This window comes from Lynx canadensis, chromosome D3, assembly GCF_007474595.2.
Source record: "Lynx canadensis isolate LIC74 chromosome D3, mLynCan4.pri.v2, whole genome shotgun sequence".
In the NCBI taxonomy this organism is placed as follows: domain Eukaryota; kingdom Metazoa; phylum Chordata; class Mammalia; order Carnivora; family Felidae; genus Lynx; species Lynx canadensis.
Genome location: NC_044314.2, coordinates 61,415,411 through 61,428,179, shown reverse-complemented (window position 1 = coordinate 61,428,179; position 12,769 = coordinate 61,415,411).

The following is a 12,769-nucleotide window of genomic DNA, read 5'->3' as shown; positions in this document are numbered from 1 at the left end:
TGTTTAGGAATAGAAAGCGGAAATAGAGTAATGAACAGGAAGGAGCCCCTGTTCCAAAGTGGCCAAGGGCCTGGTGATATGCAGGTTTGGGGAATGGCTAATAGGGGGCTCTAGCTGGAATGGAGGCATATTTAAGAGAGTGCATTGTTGCTTAGAGCCTTTGCAAGACATAGGTAATGGTGGCAGGGTCTGCGACCTCCCTATCTTTCAATGAAATATTACCAAGTGACTTAGCAAATGCATTTGTAGAGGTAACCCGACCTCTGCAGAATTTTGATATGAACCACCCAGCTGAGCCTCACAATGGCTCATGAGTCATACCTGCATTTGGGAGATAGACCAAGATACCCAAACAGTCTCATCTGAGGGGACTCTGGGGAAAGTTCTGACACATTGTGGATCATCTCGTAAATAATGGGGCATAACAATGGGTCAGGAAGGGTCAAATGTCATCTTATGCCTGGAAACTTAGGAGATCCAAGACTTCTTTATCTATTGGCCAACAATCAAATGCTTTATCGGGTCAAGGCCGAGAGCTGATGGAAACAGAGTCAGCTTAACCATGTTACTGGAATTGTTACTCTATTTCTCCAAATAGAGCAGCCTGTCAACGAGTTTTAAACTATTTAATTTCATAAGGCAGGAGGATGTGGTATATGTTGAAAAGAAGGGTAGTAAGGCAGAGAGTGGAAAAGGCCAAGGCAGTCTGGGGAGTGGGATGTGGTTGGGTGGGCAAGCCTAGAAGTCTCTGTAAGGATTCTTTTGTACCTACTCCTTTGTCAGTGACACAGACTTTGCGTGCAATCGGCATTTGGAGTGATGAGGAAGGGACTAAATCCAAGGTCAAAGATTCTGCATACAGAGCAAAGAGATCTGGCAGAAGAGGCTAATCCATTGCTGTTTTGGATGTTGTTCTGGGAGCGATGGTTTGACACCGTGGCCGGAGGCTGCCCTCATTCGTGTGGTATCATAAGCATAAAGCCCAGACATGGTCGAGAGCTGAATCGGTGCCACGAAAGGTGTGTCTGCTTCTCAGGCAACAGAAATATTTGAAGGCAATAACAATTAGCTCCATATATGTCAGAGAAGAAGGTGTTCCCAGGAGGAAGCAGGCAGGATGTCAGAGTAAATTTATCAAGATAAAAATGGTTATCTTTCATCAGTTTTCAGCCTTATTAGTTGTTAAACAAGATATAGCTCTGAGCAGCATCGTGTGCTGAGGATGAAAGAAACATGAACTCATTGATTTCTTCTTGTGTGAGTGCACATGTCAGTCCAGGAAGGATGCTACTGAGAATAATCCAGACTGTTCTACAGCCTATGGTGAAAGCCTACACACAAAAAATCTTACTTTACTAAATCTTTCAAAAAAGGAACCGTAGGAGATAGTAAATTAACCCTGTTATTAAAAAGTCACTGCCACTTACACAAATACTTTTTATACATGACTACACCTATGTTCCAGCCCTGGCTGTCCCCCTTTTCCATAGTTGTCTCAAGTGGCTTATAGATAGAATAGCACTGTGGCTGATTCTCTTATTTCTGAAATGGAAATGATGTTTATTCTCCACTTGTAACACGGTTTGAATCATGAGAACTTACTAATATTTAAACATTAGTGGCATATCAAGTTCAGTGGTTCAACCTAGTACTTTAGAGATGCTGATATCCACATAGATGGAGGGTAAATTTCCAAACGTGAAGTCTCGATGAGTCTGTAAAAGTAAACTTGTTAACAAATCTAAGCAAAGTCCAGTAAGGAACTTTGCTTTATCATTAGGTTCCTAAGCACTTCTTAGTTTGTTCAGAGGACCAATGATGTAAAAACCCAGCTACAGTAAATTTGTAATATAGTAGAATTTATATTTTTTAGGAAGAGAAGTTTTAACTTTTGGGAAAATTACAGAAAAGTAGCATTAATTAAAAATAAGATTGAGTTCATAAAGACAGAGTTAATTAGAAGTCAAAAACTGGAAGTGAAAAGTTAATATAAAATTAGGCATGAGTGATAATCAGCACTCTTATTTTAAAACAGTGTTTGGGGCACCTGGACGGCTCAGTTGGTTAAGCGTCTGACTCTTGGTTTTGGCTCAGGTCATGATCTCATGGTTTGTGAGTTCAAGCCCTGCATCGAGCTCTGTGCTGATAGCTCGGAGCCTACTTGGGATTCTCTCTCTTCCTCTCTCTCTGCCCCTCCCCTGCTCATATTCTCTCTAAATAAATAAATAAATAAATAAATAAATAAATAAACTTAAAAAATAGTTTTTACTGAGCACAATAAGTTTTAAATTCTTACAAATAATCTTTTTACAGGTTAAGTCTTCATTGCAGTCAATAATTTGAAACCCTAGAAGAGGGTCTACATTCTGCTAGTCACAGCCTGCTAGAGAGGTAGAATGATCCATAGCTTTGTAAAGTGTTTAGTTACACAGAGGTGCATCAAGATGGAGTTAAAAGGTACTTTCCTTCCTTGTGAATAAATGTGTGTAGAAGAAAGGGGAGTGATTTAGTAAACGTGGCTGGCTGACACACGTTTCATTCGCAAATTCATTCATAAAAGCTTTGTTTCATTCTCAAATACAGGAGACAATCTGTGCTGTTATTCTCTCATGTGGGGAGGGGTGAGCAAGGTCAAGCTTGAGCGGAAGGATTTGTATTTTAAATATGACAACTTTCTGTGGGTAAACTTATAAAATGGTGAATAATAGGTTCAAAGATATTTATAAACAAGGAAAAAGCACCATAGTCTTTAGAATTCGTTTTATGCCAACTGTATAATCAATCAGGATGTGTTTAGAAAACTCAGTTAAACTTAGAATTTTTTTAAATGTTTATCTATTTTTGAGAGATAGAAAGAGGGCGAGCAGGGGAGGGGCAGAGAAAGAGCGACACACAGAATCTGAAGCAGGCTCCAGGCTAGAGCCTGATGCCGGCCTTGAACTCACGAACTGAGAGATCATGACCTGAGCCAAAGTTGGAGGCTTAACCGATTGAGCCATCCAAGCACCCCAAGTTAAGCTTTTAATACCGTTAGTAATATTTGGTATGTATTAAATTAATTAAAAAATAAAACAGGATCCTACCTCTTAATAATTTAAAAGGCAATGAATGTTTAAATTCAGAGGCCAAAAAAAAAAAAAAAAAAATCTAACTAAGATTTTAGTGACCGTCTGGTTCAGCTTTTGTTTTACAGATAGCACCCCAGGTTGTTTTGAGTTAAGTAGAAAACTCAGACCAAAGGCTTCTATCCTTTATAAACGAGATGCTTTCACCTGATTTTTCCTTAAACTGGCTTAAAATTTTAGCAAACTGAGTAATGGTTATGATTTTCTGCTACTACAATTTGATTCTAAGACCTTGCAATCCATTACCATGTAAAAGTCTTATTTTCTTTGATGCTTTATTCTAAAATTACATTCCTTTAACTGACTTCTTTAATGAAATTAATGTACAGTATAATATTGCTCTTCTAGTTTTTCTGAGATATATTGACATATAACTATTGTATAAGTTTAAAGGTATACATTGTATTGATTTGATACACTTAAATATTGCAAAATGATGAACACTGTAGTGTTAGGTAACACCTTCATCATGTCATGTAATTCCATTTCTTTTTTTTTTTTTTTGTGGTGCGATATTTCTATTTCTTGAAGTGTGACAAATACCTGATTGATGGATTCAGGACTGTACTGACGAACTCCGTGGAACGAAGTCAGCTTTCATACATCTCTGGACAATGTTAAAATATAGGGACTATCCCCAAATGTGACAGCATATTCTATTATTTGAAAATGATTTCTATTAGCTTTTTGTGGTACATATGTATGAACATTCTTGTGGTGTGCAGAAAGGAGATAATGCAGGTGTTACATGATAAGAATAAGTACGCAAGCATATGTCTTGCCTTTCTGACCTGTAGGGGGAGAGAGACCTTTTGGTAGCATCTTTCTTTTTTTTTTTTTTTAATGTTTATTTATTTTTGACAGAGAGAGACAGAGACAGAGTGTCAGCAGGGAAGGGGCAGAGAGAGGAAGACACAGAATCCGAAGCAGGCTCCAGGCTCTGAGCTGTCAGCACAGAGCCTGATGCGGGGTTTAAACTCCTGGACCGCAAGATCATGACCTGAGCTGAAGTCGGACGTTTAACTGACTGAGCCACTCAGGCGCCCCTGGTAGCATCTTTCTTGATGAAATATTTTTGAACCTTTCTGAAGGAAGGTGTTCTTGTCCCAGCCTTGTCCAGCCTCTTGTGGACGTGGAGGTCAGACATAAAGGAAACGGGAAGAACTGGGTCCTGACTCTCAGTTCTAAAGCATCACTACTTGAGACATTTATAACTTTAACCGGATCTAAGACACAGGAGTGTATAATGGGAAAAAGAATTCTACACAAATAGACAATGAATCAGGTGACATAACAGCCTTTTTCCTGTCCCTCTTCTTTGATAGCTTTCCTTAGGAAAAATCTACCATTGTTTAATTTTTTTCCCCGCTCCATTGTAAATACTTGCAGCTGATTCTCAAGTCGGTCTTTATTTTTAAAAATAAAATAACCAGGATTTTGAGAGGACATCCTTTTAAAAGCAATTAAATGCTCCAGAGCGGAGAAGGAAAAAATATTAAAAGTACGAACCAACAAAAAATTTCTGGAATCACTGAATGGACAGAACTCTTTTGTCACTTGGTGCTGAAGTTGCTTGTTCTGAATACTGTGTTTCTACTGCTCTGGCAACTGTTAAAATAAACAAAACTCCTTGAGGCAATAAAGAGCATTTAGAATGTACTTAGTTGAAATGGAGATTCTAAACATTTAAAGCATTGTCTCCGAGGCCATCAATAGTGAGATGCTGTTTGGCTTTGCTACAGGGTATGAAGGAAGTAGATCACATCTGGCTAAAAATTCAACTCTGTGAGCCCTTACCTTTAATAACATAATCTAAAATTATTGCCTTCAACTATTATGGAAGGGTAAATTAAAGTTGCCTAAACCTCTCCGCGATCATATTGTAGTCAAGGGGAAATTATTATACAGATGGTCCCGCCTTTCGGCGGATGATTGGACAAAAGCAATATGCATTCAGTAGAAACTGTATTTTGAACTTGGAATTTGGGCTGGCGGCCTGCAGTGCAATGTTCTCCCACGATGCTGGGTGGTAGCAGCCGCTGCACCCCGTTCAACCACACCGGGTACAAGGGTCAGTAGCCGTAAGACTTACATTCTTGCCATTCTATATCCAGACACCCATTGTGTTTGTCACTTTCAGTACAGTATTCAGTCAGTTGCACCAGCGATTCAACACTTGATTATAAAATCGGCTTGTGTCAGATGATTCCTTTAATTGTAGGCTAAAGTAAGTGTCCTTCGGGGCGCCTGGGTGGCTCAGTCGGTTGGGCGTCCGACTTCGGCTCAGGTCATGATCTCACAGTCCATCTGACTTCGGCTCAGGTCACGATCTCACGGTCCATGAGTTTGAGCCCCACATCGGGCTCTGGGCTGACAGCTCAGAGCCTGAAGCCTATTTCAGATTCTGTGTCTCCCTCTCTCTCTGACCCTCCCCCACTCACGCTCTGTCTCTATCAAAAAATGAATAAACGTTACAAAAAAGTAAGTGTCCTTCGCACGTTTAAGGCAGTCTGGGCTGAGCTATGACGTTCAGTAGGTTAGGTGTATTAATACATTTTAGACTATCATTATTTTCATCTTACTTTGGTTTCATTGGGACGTAACCCCACTGTAAGTCGAGGAAGATCTGTACACAAACTGCAATCAAGTATTTTTATAAATGTTGCATGACAGGGGTACCTGGGTGGCTCAGTCAGTTGGGCATCTGACTTCAACTCGGGTCATGATCTCACTGGTCATGATCTCACAGTCCGTGAGTTCAGGCCCCGCGTCGGGCTCTGTGCTGACGGCTCAGAGCCTCTTTGGATTCTGTGTCTCCCTCTCTCTCTCTGCCCTTCCCCCACTTGCACTCTGTCTCTCTCTCTCTCAAAAATAAATAAACATTAAAAAAATAAAAATAAATTTAAAATAATGTTGCGTGGTCATCTTAACAATTTCATACTTGCAACAGATTTTTCCCCTTCTCATTTTGATGAATTGTCAAAGTCCAATCATTTCCTGTTGGGAGAGTTTTCCCAAAACTGCTTGCCAACTTTGATCTTTACAAAATGAAGTTCCTTAATGAGGCAAGTTCAATTGTTTACAGTTCAAACGATGGTATTCGCATTTATAAACCACTTCACTTGATAACTTGTTGACTCCTGGTTTGTAATTGTGGGCCCTCTAGGCCTGGCAAGGTCTTTTGTTTGGGAAATTCCTGTCAACTGTTGTCGCCCTTTTGGGGGGGTTTCCATATAATTCTGGGTCATTAAAACCAGGTAGGAATAGTGGAAACTGTAGTACATTCTTAGCCAAAGCAAAGAATCTTTCTCCTTTGAGCAATTTCAAAAAAAAATTGTACTATCAACAGTAAAGTTCTTGAGGCAGAGGGCAGAGGTCCAGGTGTCTTGACTGTTCAAGAGAGGTGCGGGGTATCTGAACACAGTGCAGACAGAACACAAGAGCTCATTACGAAGAGTTGCAAATGTGCTCCTGAAAAAAGGCAACATCATGCTTGATGAAGGAGCGATTGCTATTTGCCTTCTAAGGCTTTTCTAGCTCACATGTGCTGCCTCAGCAAGTTCAAAGTCATATTTTGCACTTGATGGGGATAACTCACTTAGAAATGTCATTTAGGGGTGCCTGGGTGGTTCAGTCCGTTAAGTGTCCGACTTCAGCTCAGGTCACGATCTCGCTGTTTGTGAGTTCAAGCCCTGTGTCCGGCTGTATACTGACTGCTCAGAGCCTGGAGCCTGCTTCGGATTCTGTGTCATTCTCTCTCTCTGCTTCTGTCCCACTCATGCTCTCTCTCTCTCTCTCTCTCTCTCTCAGTCTCAAAAAATAAACATTAAAAAAAAAAAAAGAAATGTCATTCAGAGTCCCCAGCAGCTTGGGTGAGCTCTTGGATAGCAACTTTACACATAAAAAGTAAAGCAGGGAATTCACCTTGTTGGGCCACTGTCATCAGTCAAATGGGATAATTTCAGACAAAAATAAATGAAGTTGGATTTTTAGAAGTAGCTTGATTTTTAAGTGTGGGTATCTCTTAATGCATACAAATTGCCTAGGTATTTAGCAGCTCAAACTATCTGAGAGTTTCTGGGAGTCAGGAACCCAGGTGTGGCTCCACATGTGGTGCAGCCTGTCTCACAAGGCTGCAGTCAAGGCGGGGTGGGGGGTGGGGGTGAGGTCACGGTCTCCAGATGAGCTGCCTCCAAGCTAACTCGCGTGGCTGCTGGCCGGAGAGGGCTGGCTGCTGGCTGGAGACTTCAGCCCCTTGCCACATGCCTGGTGAGCAAGGGGAGAGGCAGAGGGGCACCCAGAATAGAAGCCACCAAGTGGTAGCAGGATACTTTTACTGTCTCTCTTCACGGGGAGTCACTGGCTCCAGCCCATATTCAGAAGCAGGGGATTACATATGGGCATGACAACCAGGAGGTGGCCATTATGGGGGACCATTGTCCTTGTCCTCTCCTTAAGGTCTTCGGACTTAGCTGTGAATAGTGGTTACCAAAGGCTGTGATGCGAGACCCCAAGAGCGGTCTCCTTTCTCCCCCTCCACAGTCAGTCTTGGGGAATGTCCCCAGTATACACATTTCCACTATGCATAATTGGAAACCTGACAAAGTGAGGTTATAAAACTGAAACAGCAAGACTGATACATGCAGAGCGTTTGTCATCCTGTGGAGGGAAGGCTCTGGCTCACTGAGCCCCTGACGGTTAACTGGGGACGGGATAGACAGGTGACGGCATGGAGCCATCATGAGGCCGAGATGCTTCCTAATGATTGTGCAGCCTCGGGGACTAGACTCCCCGGCTCAATCCTCAGCCTGGTTACTTACCTGCACTTCCTGGTTTTTCGTGTGTAGAGAGAGAGTAATAACAGTCCCTGTGAAAGGGGCATGGTAATCATATGGTCAGTGTGCATGGAGTGCACACGTCAGGGCTTGACACATAGCAAGCACATTTTTTTTTTTTTCAACGTTTATTTATTTTTGGGACAGAGAGAGACAGAGCATGAACGGGGGAGGGGCAGAGAGAGAGGGAGACACAGAATCGGAAACAGGCTCCAGGCTCTGAGCCGTCAGCCCAGAGCCTGACGCGGGGCTCGAACTCACGGACCGCGAGATCGTGACCTGGGCGAAGTCGGACGCTTAACCGACTGCGCCACCCAGGCGCCCCGCAAGCACATTTTTGTAAGCTATTATGAGACACATTCACAGCGGATAAGTCACTGTGAGTGCTCGTTAAAGTGAATTCTACTTGAGTTTTTCCCCCAGAAATACTCAGGAATGGGTAATTTTGCTGCACAATACTAATGAACATGGACAAACCCCCTAGGGTAGGGCTGAAAAGAAAGAAATGTTCCAGTTGTTTAGATGTGTATTTTGTTTACGGTTGTGTAAATGTCAGTTGTGATGTTTTTATTTAAATGTCCTTTGTGGTGTGTTTCTGCTGCCGGGCAGGCTGCACACTTGGATAGCCTGCTTCTCTTTCTGGATGCCCTCACGTCTTTTCCATTCCATTTCATTCATTTCTGCACTTTTCGTGATTCTCGTGGGTCTGAGCACCCCCTGTGCACGGGGCCCTGGAGACAGCAGAGGTGGTCACAGGCATCTGTACTGATGCGTGCGACGCTGAATGAGAAGTGACCTGGGAGAGGCACCAGGGGGTGAAATGCACCTGTTTGGGAGGCTGTGGACATGGGCGATGAGCCAGAGGAGGACACACGTAAGCCGTGTGGCAAGATGCTTGGTGGAGGAAGGATGGGAAGGTGTTGCGGTCGGAGGGAGGGGTGCGGGCGAAGCCTGCAGGCAGGAAGCAGCATATGGAGGGTGATGGCTCTTTAGCTGGGCAGCGGCGCAGCACGCAGGGTGTGAACTGAGGCACGGAGCCGCGGGCCTAGGCAGAAGCTGGGCTTGCAGCCTGGAACTGAGGGTGAGAACCGGCACAGAACTGACATCTCAGAGTGACAGCCAGTGTCTTCTGATCCCTTCCTTGCAAGGTGCACCCGGTCTGGCCCCATCCAGGACTCTGCTGGCACACTGGCGCCCTGTGGGACACTCTGGGGCAGGTCACCCAGGCCGGGCCCGCTTCTGCTCCAAGTCCCCGCCCCGGCACCCTCTCCCACGGAAGACTCGGTCAGCTGGCTCACCTGCCTCACCTACCCCCTTTCCCTGCTGACTTCCTCTTCACATAGTGCTTGTTTTCCACCGTTTCTGGTGGTTGACCTTGTGTTTGTTGTTCCTCATACGTCTCCTCACCAAAATGTGAGTTCCCAAAGGCAGAGGAGGATCTTTGGGGGTCCCGGCACATAGTACACGCTCAATAAATATTTGTTAGCTGAATGAATAACCAAATATCTTTGAATTGTTTTTAAGGAGCTTCAACTGTGGATGAGAAATAAGAGACAGAAGGAAAAACAATCTAGAAAGCCAATTCAAGCATATGTTTTTATTCCTTTACATTGTCCCATTTATATATTTTCCTATCAGCCCCATCAATAGTGTGAAAGTTTATTCCTGCTTTGGGTCTTTCCATAAAGGAGATTAGGAATGTCAGTGATGGTGTAAACAGCTACAAATATGTGCGCGATTCTTTTGGAATGAAAAAGCACGTTTTCTGAATTCCTCCTTTCCTTAGGATACCATCCCTCACTTTGCCCTACTGTGCCGCTGATTGCTGGACTCTAGAGTAAGCCACCAGAAGCGAGGGCTGGGGGCTGGCCTATGCCATGCTCCTGCTGTTCAAATTCTGTCTCAAGATCAGCCCTCCTGGATCTGGTCTCCCTGTGTGGGAACCATGTTTGTGAGTCCCAATGTGCATCCCACACAATGTGCATCCCATCCTGTGGTTCCAGATGCTCCACCCTCTGACCAAGGGCACCCAGGCCTTGCCCGTGCCATGTCTCCCCTACTCAATCCTCTCGGGGTCTCCTGACCCCCCCGGACTGCCCTTCTCGTTTCCTACTTCTTGGTTACAACAGTGCTTCTCTTGCATTTCCATGTGACGACCTCCTCCTTCAGAGACCTTCGAAGACATCCTTGCTGGTGATCAATTCATCTCTCTGTCGTAGTGAACTTTTTCGTGAAAACTTGTTCTCTTGTGAAACTGGACCTTCCTGGATTTTCTCATGTCTGTCCTAAATTTTCTGCCACTTTTTTTCCTTGCATACCTGCCAGTTTCCCCTCCATCTTTACCCCATATGCAAGCAGCAGTCGGGGCAGATGCTTCTGTCTTGTGTACATCTGTCCATTGCTCTTGCCTTGGGAGAATCTGTCCCTTCTTGTCATTTCTGCGAACACTTTGCTCAGGCTGCAGCTCCCTTTCCCCCTAGAGCCCTAAGCAAGGATGCTGTCCATGCTAACGACTGGCTATTTCCATCTGGTCTCCACCCTGTGATTTAATTCTGTGAGTTTGTCTAAAGGTAAACTCATATTTTTTAAAGTTTGATTATTTATTTTGAGAGAGAGAGAGAGAGAGAGAGAGAGAGAGAGAGAACAAACAGAGGAGGAACAGAAAGGGGTACAGAGGATCCGAAGCAGGCTCTGTGCTGACAGCAAAGAGCCCAGTGTGGGGCTCAAACTCACGAACCGTGCGGTCATGACCTGAGCCGAAGTTGGACACTTAACCAACTGAGCCACCCAGACGCCCCTAAACTTACCACTTCTTAAATCACTTTTCTCCATGGCAGTAATCCTTATCATTGCCTGGGTTACAAGCCTTGGAGTCACTGTTGTATAATTTCTCTTCACACCTCTCCATATTTATTTTACAAAATGCTTTTTTATTCCATCTGCTGCTTTTTAAACTTGCTGTCATCACTGCTCTGTCTGGAATCCTCATTTATTCCCCAATTCCCCACAACTTTTCAGTTTCACTCTCTCCCAGTCCAAATTTCTCACACAGTCACCAGATCATCATCATCATCATCATCATCATCATTATTATTATTATTATTTAATAGTAATAATTGTTATTATGGTTATGTACTAACATCAACTCCATAGTCCACTGCCTTCTATTTTCTCTCCTCCCAACTTTCATTCCAACATGTTTCCATCTGTGTAATCATTAAACAGATTTCCTCACCTCACAGGTTCATATTCAGTCCTTCTCGTCTTTAGTTTTTCTTTAGTCAGCCAGTAAATTTATTTCTTATTGCTATAATGTGCTCATTTTCTTTCTGCATGGAACACTGCACACTTTCTTCTCCCCGGATAATAATGAGGATGATACGATAAATGCTCATGTTTTTGAGGGCCTCCTGGGTATAAGACGCTGAGCCATAGGTATTATCATATTATATCTTTCTATTTATCCCTCATAATGAGTCAGTGAGTTAGAGACAGTTATCATGTGTGCCTCACAGATGGGGAAATGGGAACCTGGAGAGCTAAGGCACGTACTGGAGCCAGTCGTTGGAGTTCTGTGTGTCAGATAAGCGATGCACAAGAAGGAGCGTAGGGTCGGGAGCCTGGCAGGTCTGAGCTTAATTCTAACTCGGTCAAATCCTAGTTGGGAGATTCAGGTGAGCGGTTGAGTCTTTCTGAGCCTGACTGTTCCTACTCATAAAATGAGGATTAAATGAGAAAATTTGTGCAAAGCCCTGCCATGGAGCGTTTACCAAATAGCCTTCTGTTGTCTGTCTCTTCTGTCTCCTCTCTTCCATGGAAAAACCCTCCCCAATCCCGTTGCCTCTATATTTCTGTAGCAATGTTAATTTCTCCAGCTTAACTTATGACTCATTTATGGACTGCATTCAGGTATGTGGGTGCTGCCTTCCTGGGTAGATTTTAAGAGCAAGGATCATGCGTTTTAATTCTGCATTTCTGATGGTGCTCGACAGAGTGAGGAACACAGAAGAAAGGCTGAATTTTTACTTCCTAATTGACTTATCTGCTTAGGTCGCCATTTGATCTAGCGACGGCTGATGCGGTCACCCACGCAGGCCCTGTGCACCCTGGTCCCATCAGCCTGCCATTGTTAATGACGCTCTCCTTCTCATTTCTCTTCCCAACCGCAGCTTGTGCGTTCCGGTACAATGGGCTCTCCTTTGTCTACCTCATCTACCTCTTGCTCATCCCCCTGTTCTCGGAACCAACAAAAGCAACGATGCAAGGTAAGAGACGTGTGCTGTTCTCTGCTGAGGTCGGAATGCATTTCGCTGGGCTTCTGGGTCTGTCTTTATCCGATACGAGAGATGCTGTCTGTGTGTCGTGCTGGTCCCGTTGGGACCGGGCGTCAAGTGTTTGAGCAGCTGCAAGTTGAGTAGCGTGGAGCTGGTTGGTGACACGTTTTTGTCATTTACAGAGCTATCCTCCCCCACAAGTTCCCAAGTCGGTCTTCGTTGGTACGCTTGCAGTGTATCTGGAACATTCTGGCTGGTTAAGGTGAACTCAGGGTGTTTTCAACAAAATAAGGCAGAGGGCGGAGCAACATTGGCACACACTTTGCATGTTGGATTGCTGGGGAGAATGTGGTGGCAAGTGGAAAGGAGGCAGAGCACCGTCTTCACATTTCCAAGCCACGTAGCAGGAGTACTGGGTAGGAGGCCGGGTCCCGGTCATGACTTGTTTATACATCAGCTGAGATCTCTTCCATATGCCTCAATCAAGTACTGGAAGAGAGTAATCTGAGTCTGGGGGAGGGTTTCTCAAGCATGT